This window comes from Mya arenaria, chromosome 9 (assembly GCF_026914265.1).
Source record: "Mya arenaria isolate MELC-2E11 chromosome 9, ASM2691426v1".
Classification (NCBI taxonomy): domain Eukaryota; kingdom Metazoa; phylum Mollusca; class Bivalvia; order Myida; family Myidae; genus Mya; species Mya arenaria.
Window position 1 is genome coordinate 43,322,686 of NC_069130.1, and position 7,243 is coordinate 43,329,928.

Consider the following 7,243-nt stretch of genomic DNA (forward strand, 5'->3'; position numbering starts at 1 on the left):
CCATGAAAAAAACTAATATCTTTAAAATTTGTTTTCTAGTTTGTTTTCATATAAAAGTGTTAATAAATCTGCATGGTGCTGAAGAAAAAAAAACTAATGTCTTAAATTTCAAACCTGCAGCATTAATTAGCGCCATGTTGTCAAGAATATCTGGACAATTGAATGAAATATGCATGGACCGAAATGACAGCTGTTTTTTCATTGACAAAAGATGCCTTTGAGGCAGTTTTAAGATTATGCTATTCAAAGTAAGAGGGTAGTTGGTACAGTTTTCACTCATATTCAGATGATGGCTGATATTTGCTGATAAACATGTATCCTCTTTGCAGCAGGGAATAAGTAAATGACATAGTTTTAATGACCAATATGGGAGATGTGACCTTGACCTCCAAATTCAAAGGGGTCATCTGCTGGTCACCCCAAACCTAAATTTCAAGATTGAAGGCCATGGGTGCAGACTTTGTCGAGTTGTCACACAGGCAAGCTTTTTGCGTTCAATGGTCTGTGACAAATCAATAGGGCTCACCTACTGGTCAGGCCCAACCCCAAAGTCAAGTTGTTCAAGGGCCATGGGTGCAGGCTTTGTCCAGTCATTATTAGTACAACCTTTTAGCATTCAAGGTCACTGTGACCTTGACTTTTGACCCAATGACCCCTTAAATCAATAGTATCTTCTAATAGTCAGACTTAGCCTCCATGTTGAGTTTGAGGGCCATAGGTGCAGGCATTGTCAACTTATCAGTCAGATGTATGGTTTGACACCTTCCTGTTCAAGGTCACTGTGACCTTTGACCATAATACCCCTAAAATCAAAAGGGGTCATCTACTGGTTAAACCAAACTTTCATGTCAAGTTTGACAATAGGTCTAGGAATTGTAGAGTTATCACCCGGAAAAGCTTTGGTCTACTGTCAGACAGACGGACGTAGCGGCCAACATGTGCAAAGCAATATACTCCTCTTCTTTGAAAGGGGCATAATAAATTGAAATTGATTAAATATTTTTGTTTATTATGTTAATTAACTTACACTACATACAACAAGTATCATTTTGATATTTTCGAATGCTCATTTGGGCATGTACATGGGTTTTGATCTGACTATGAACATGAAACTACATAGTGATGTTCCCTCCTATCAATTCTAAATTTAAATAACCATGAGAAAAAAAGAATGTTTTCACTGCACCATGAATAAATATGTCAAACAAAATAAATGTCAAGTTATTCAAGATTAATTTAACACTGTTCTTTTGATGATTTCCGTGCATTCCTGACTGCAGGTTTTTCCCATTTTCCCACACAGTTATTTCATATTGGCCTTACAAGGTCAGATCTTGAGTTGGGTCTTCATTGCTGGACACTATCTCTTTATCTCCACAGAAAACACACTGGTGCAAGTTTCACTGCAACAACTGCAAAAAAAGGTATATTATATTCTAACTGAACTCTGCATCAATATTCAATTATTTTTTATTGGATTTAGGAAATGTCTTTGTTTTAAAGGGTTCATATAAATTAACGCATTTTTTTCAATTTAATGCATTATCATGCTGGACTCTTTGACATTGATGGTTAAAACAAAGAAGGCATATGATTTGTGTACAGATTAAACATTATTAATTATAAATGTGTTCTTTAATTAATAGACAAGTGGCAACAATTTCCCCAGTTAAAAAGCTTACATTTGTATATCTGCAGATTAATCATTTGCATTTCTTTTGCTTTGATCATTTAAGTCAAATGAGTTAGACATGATAATGCATTAAAATAAGAAATATATTTTTGGGCATCAATCTATAGTGTGTGCCTTCAATCTAGAAATAAATTTCTTCTCAACAGATGCTAAATTATAAAAAAAACAAGAGATGTTTGTCAAACATTATGCCCCCCCGCCCCTGAGCGCCATGTTGTCAGGATTATATGGACAATTGAATGAAATGTGCATGGACCGAAATGACAGCTGATTTGTTGCCGTTAAGGCAGTTTTAAGATTATGACCATTAAAGTGTGAGGATAGAGTGTGTTATGACCATGACCTTTGACTCAAAACCCAGTCATCAGCTGGTCACCAGAAACTGTCAAGTTCGAAGTTGGGTGCAGGCATTGTCAAGTTATCACACAGACAAGTTTTTTTCGTTTAAGGTCACTGTGACCTTGACCTTTAACCCAATGACCCCTTAAATCATAAGGGGTCATCTACAAGTCAGATGCAACTCCAAGTCAAGTTTGAAGGCCATGGGTTCAGGCATTGTTGAGTTATCACTCGGACAACCTTTTACCATTCAAGATCACTGTGACCTTGACCTTTGGCTCTATGAATCCTAAAATCAATAAGGGTGATCTACTGGTCAGGCTTAACATCCATGTCAAGTTTAATGATCATAGGTTCAGGCATTGTTGAGATATCAGTGGGAGAAGATTTGTTAACTTTTTTGCGTTAAAGGTTACTGTGACATTGACCTTGGCCTGATGACCCTCAAAGTCCATAGGGGTCATCTACTGGGCAGGCCCAACCTTCATGTCAAGTTTGATGACCATAGGTCCAGGAATTGTCAAGTTTGCTTTCAAGGTCACTGTGACCTTGACCTTTGACCCCTAAAATCAATAGGGGTCATCTACTGGTCAGGCCCAACCTCCATGTCAAGTTTGAGGGCCATGGGTGCAGGCATTGTTGAGTTATCACTCGGACAACCTTTTATCATTCAAGGTCACTGTGACCTTGACCTTTGGCCCAACTAGAACTGTAAGCCATAGGCTAACGAATACCCCCCACCCCTCCATGTCTTAAGGTTGTTTGCCCTGGAGTTAGGCCGGACAAAGCTAATTTTGCCTACAAGGGGAGATAACTCCAGTCAGGGTCATGTGACCTGTACCAAATTCACAGAGGCGAAAGTTTACAACATGGCCATTAATTTCTGAAAGTTTGATAAAGATTTGTTGAATAATAACAAAGATGAATCCCGGACAGGGCTTATTTTGCCTACTTTAACACATCAAGGGGAGATAACTCCAGTCAGGGTCATGTGACCTGTACCAAATTCACAGAGGCGAAAGTTTACAACATGGCCATTAATTTCTGAAAGTTTGATAAAGATTTGTTGAATAATAACAAAGATGAATCCCGGACAGGACTTATTTTGCCTACTTTAACACATCAAGGGGAGATAACTCTGGTCAGGGTCATGTGACCCGTACCAATTTCACAGAGGCGCAAGTTTACATCATGGCCATTAATATCTGAAAGTTTGAAAAAGATTTGTTCAATAACGACAAAGATGAATCCCGGACAAAAAAAACGGACGGACAGACGGACAGACAGACGGACAACCCGATTCCAGTATACCCCCCCAAACTTTGTTTTGGGGGGTATAATGACCCCTAAAATCAATAGGGACCATCTTCTGGTCAGGCCCAACCTCCGAGTCAAGTTTGAGGGCCATGGGTGCAGGCATTGTCGAGTTATCACTCGGACAACCTTTTACCATTCCAGGTCACTGTGACCTTGACCTTTGGCCAGATGACCCCCAAAAACCATAGGTGTCATCTCCTGGTCAGGCCAATTCTCCAAGTCAAGTTTGAGGGCCATGGGTGCAGGCATTGTCGAGTTATCACTCGGATAACCTTTTACTATTCAAGGTGACTGTGACCTTGACCTTTGGCCAGATGACCCCCAAAAACAAAAGGTGTCATCTCCTGGTCAGGCCAATTCTCCAAGTCAAGTTTGAGGGCCATGGGTGCAGGCATTGTCAAGTTATCACTCGGAAAACCTTTAACCATTCAAGGTGACTGTGACCTTGACGTTTGGCCAGATGACCCCCCAAAACAATTGGGGTCTTCTACTGGTCAGGCCCAACCTCCAATTCAATTATGAGGGCCATGGGTGCAGGCATTGTCGAATTATATCTCGGACAACCTTTTACCATTCAAGGTCACTGTGACCTTGACCTTTGGCCCGATGACCCCAAAAAACAATAGGGGTCAGCTACTGGTCAGGCCCAACCTCCAAGTCAAGTTTGAGGGCCATGGGTGTCGGCATTGTTGAGTTATCACTTAGACAACCTTTTACCATTCAAGGTCACTGTGAACTTGACCTTTGACCCGATGAGCCCCAAAAACAATAGGGCTCAGCTACTGGTCAGGCCCAACCTCCAAGTCCAGTTTGAGGGCCATGGGTGCAGGCATTGTTGAGTTATCACTCGGACAAGCTTTAAAATTATTTTACCATTAAAGGTCACATTGACCTTGACCTTTGGCCTGATGACCCCCCAAATCAATAGGGGTCATCTACTGGTCAGGCCCAACCTTCATGTGAAGTTTGATGAACATACGTCCAGGAATTGTTGAGTTATCACTCGGACAAGCTTTGGTCTACTGACGGACCAACCGACCGACCGACCGACCGACATGCCTGTGCAAAGCAATATACCCCTCTTCTTCGAAGGGGGGCATAAATATATAAACCAAGATTTTGATTATGACATACCTGCATAGTTAGTGGTCTCCATAACTGCTCAGAAATGCTCCCTATGACAAACTAAGTGCTGGTGTATGGCTGGGTAATAGTGCTGCTCCAACCAATAGTGCAATTCTTCCTACAGGTGGACCAGCTCCTCAATATGGTTTCTGTCATGGCAGTGATAACAGTATGTAACATGCCCCTTTCTACTTTCCAGAGAATGAATCTTCCAATCTAAATTACAAATTTAAGAACAAATATATACATATGTGCATGTAACGTTGTTAAAAACAAACCATTTAGATGCCACAAAACTATAAGATTTTAGGTGAAAATTGAGCCAAATCAAAACATTTAGTCATTTAAAGCTGCACTCTCACAGATTTACTGTTTTTACAACTTTTGTATTTTTTGTCTTGGAATGACCTATTTTTTTGCTAAAATATCTGCAAACCAGTGATATAAGACTACTGACAAAATATTGGATTGCAGACTTCCATATTTCAGGTCGAAAACAAAGGTTTTATGGCTTAAAGCGTTACTAATGGTTTAAGAAAAATTCATAAAACATTTTGAACTTAAATATAAACATTTTCTGACAAATTTATTGTCAGCAATCTTATATGAATGGTTAACATGCATTTCCACATAAATTGGCCCATTCCACGACAAAAAATAAATAAAGTAGTCAAAACATTCAATCTGTAAGAGTGCTGCACTCTCAGTCACAGATTGAAGGTTTTGACAACTTCTTTTACTTTTTGGCTTGGAATAAGCTAATGAAAAGCAGTATGAAAACTGATGAAATAAGACTGCTGACAAAAGGTAAGATAATGTTTTTTATATTTACATTTGTAACTATTGGTTTTATGGTTAAAAGCATTACTAACGCTTTACTAATAATGAGATTTTTGGCACAGAACATCATCTTTTGACCGTATTAAAATAAGAAAACAGCGTTCCAATATTTTCAGTTGTCTTTTTTGACTGAATTAATATAAGAAAGCAGCGATCCCCTTTTTCCAGTTGTCTGTTATGTCCAGTGTTCAGAAATTCGCATAAAATAATTCATTACAAGACCAAGAAATAAAAAAGAGTTGGTAAAACAGACAATCTGTGAGAGTGCAGCTTAAACATATGATATGCATTATCAGCCAAGTGCAGACCTACTCACATCCTGGCTACACAACCAGTACATTCATCAGCTTTACTGATTCGAACCAGGCACATTTATATTGGTAGACTAGCATTTTACCATTCTGTGCTGGCCAGTAAAGTTCTTATTTGAATTAGAATTCAAAATGTATATACCTTTGTTCATTTTTTTGCCAACTCTGTTTTAACTGAACTTCCTAAATGAATGAGAAGTTTCAAAAAATAATTACAATATCTCAGTAAATACCTGCATTTATGTGTTTCTTGTGCAATCTGTCAGCTTTGGTAGGCTCAGGTTTCATTTTGTCACCTCAATACTTGTAATCTTCTAGTCTGATGTACTGCCATCCAATTTTTAAGTCAGGTCAGGCAGCCATTTCAGCTTTGTTCCAGTTGATTGTATCAGATGATGTTAACAATACTAGCCTTGTATCCAGGCACTTCTCAATCTGAAAGTTTACAAAAGAACATGGCCTGTAATATTTAATAAAAAAATCATAATTGTTTACTCCTGGATGATGGGTTCTAAAGTAAACCTTTGAGAAAAGATGCTACTGGTATGGTGCTTGAACCCACGACCATGTGAACACTTGCATGGAGATCTGTCAAACTGAGCTAACTGGGTAACTGATTTTTAGGCAGCTCCCAGCTTGGCTCTACAATTGACAGGTGCATTATACATTATAGAGACAATAAATCAAACACTTTAAGCACTAGTCCAAATAATAGTAACTTAACTGATCTTTTTACAAATTTTGAAATGGCATATCCTTCACATACAATTTTTTTGCACCAAAAGTGGGTAGCTATTCCGATTGGGATTCCGGGTCAGATAATTATATATATCTAAAATATGAATTATGTACACAAAAAATAAAAGCTGACGAATTATTATGAGTTTGATGAGTGTTTTTCTTCATTTCATACTGTCAAAACATAATGATATAAACTGTTATACATGAAGATCACCTGCAAGGCTGCGGTGCATAGATTTACATAGATGTAAAATGGTCGTGTTTAAATGCATTAAATGCTTGTTTTGTGAAAAAAATCTTTGCACTTACATGGTAATAACTAAAATACGAATATAAACCTTTAATATCTATTTCAAACATATAATACTTATCTAACTACGATTTCAATATCTTTCAACCCCCACCCTGTTTTGCACAAACCCGATAAGACGTAAGGGATTGGAAGAATCCCATACAACACGTCTATTTTTTTAGACTATTGAAGCATATATGTTCTTTTTTGATGGTTGAGACGTTTCAGGTTAAACAACAATTAAAATGCGAAATAATTTTAGTGAATAATCAACTCTGAATTGAAAGTAACATGAACATGTTGTAGTGAAGGACTTGCCATATATATATATATATATATATATATGTATACATTTTTTTTTAATCGTAAAAAGAGTCCGTCAACGTACAAATATTTAGACTAAGAGATGTAGATCAGCTAGATGTACCTTCTAGTCCAAATAATTGTATGTTGACAGATTTTTTTACGATTTTTGATACAGCAAATCCTTCACGTACAAATTGTTTTGTATGAAAAGTGGGTAGTTATTCCGATCGGGATTCCGGGTTAAAGCATATTGCATCTATAACGTATCATAAAAACAAG

At 37.8% G+C, this 7,243-nt stretch overlaps 1 long non-coding RNA gene across 1 annotated transcript in view; it reads right to left on the reverse strand.

Annotated features, from left to right (window-relative positions):
- Positions 1-992: 992 nt before the first annotated feature.
- Positions 993-7,243, reverse strand: part of LOC128246650 (uncharacterized) — a 7,364-nt gene continuing 1,113 nt past the window's right edge. Inside the window, exons 2-4 of the long non-coding RNA XR_008263316.1 lie at positions 5,859-6,060; positions 4,484-4,690; positions 993-1,412 (exon numbers count right to left, since the gene is read on the reverse strand). This is a non-coding gene — a long non-coding RNA (uncharacterized LOC128246650). The remainder of the gene's footprint in view (positions 1,413-4,483; positions 4,691-5,858; positions 6,061-7,243) is intronic.